Here is a 1,335-nt window from a genome sequence, read left to right on the forward strand (position 1 = left end):
TGTATGTATTTATTTATTTAGTTATTTATTTATTTTTGTTCTTGCATAAAGCTGATATTTACAATATTTTCAGTGATAAAATGTTTTCTCCAAAATCTCTAAAATGAGTAGTTTGAAGGATTTTAAATGAGTTTTTAGTTTATTTTTTTCATGTTTTATCTAAATTGTCAATTTAATTCATACAGATAATCCGAATATTGCTTATTTTAGTTAGTTTAATCAAGAGAACAAAACTGTCACTTTTAGGAAAAATGGAACAAAATGAAAATGCAAATTAAATCCATTGGGTAACGTCATTTTATTTTATTTTATTTATTGATTTTTTTTAAAAATTGTATTCATTTATTTGTTAGACATTGTTTAAATATGTAGTATTTATTAGAATTATTCATATGAATTTCCTTTTTTTTTTTTACATTTTCAGTTTTCATTTTTTCTAATTTTTTATTTTAATATTTGTGTAAGTTTTCATTTTTTAATATTTTTGTTTAGCAATAATTTATTTATTTCTTCAGTTATTTCCTAAGGCAACATTTCTCATTTCCGTTTGTTTTTAAGCTGAAGTTTTTTTTCTATTATTGTATTTTATTTTATTTTATTATTTTCTAATTTCCATTTGTTTTTAAGTTGAAGTCTATTTAGAAAAACCTAATATATTTTTATTTATTTATTGATTGATTTATTGATTTTTATTAAATGTTAATTATTTATTGTTTGTTAGACATTGTTTTCATATGTAGTATTTATTAGTATATTTTTATTTTATTTGCATGTTTTATTTTTATATTTTCAGTTTTCATTTAAATCTTAGTTTTAGTCGTTTTAGTACGTTTTAGTATTATTTTATTTCAGTTTGTTCCAAAGGCAGCATTTTCAATTTTTAATTTGCTGTAATGTTTTATTTATAATAATTTTTAATCTAAAGTTTTTCATCTAATATTTTTATTTTATTCTATTATTTTTTATTTTATTTTATTTCAGCTTTATTTCAATTAATGAAACAATTGTAATAATGTTAGTTTCAGTTTTAGTTAACAATATACTGCATCAGAGTATTTAAGGTCCTGTACAATGATATTGTTCTTGGTAAATGTGCTATATATGCTGTATGTATATAGATAAAAATCTATATATCTATATCTATCTATCTATCTATCTATCTATCTATCTATCTATCTATCTATCTATCTATCTATCTATCTATCTATCTATCTATATATATATATATATATATATATATATATATATATATATATATATATATATTAGGGGTGGGCATAGATTAATTTTTTTAATCTAGATTAAATCTTGGAATTAATCTAGATTAATCTAGAT

This window comes from Garra rufa, chromosome 9 (genome assembly GCF_049309525.1).
Source record: "Garra rufa chromosome 9, GarRuf1.0, whole genome shotgun sequence".
NCBI lineage: Eukaryota > Metazoa > Chordata > Actinopteri > Cypriniformes > Cyprinidae > Garra > Garra rufa.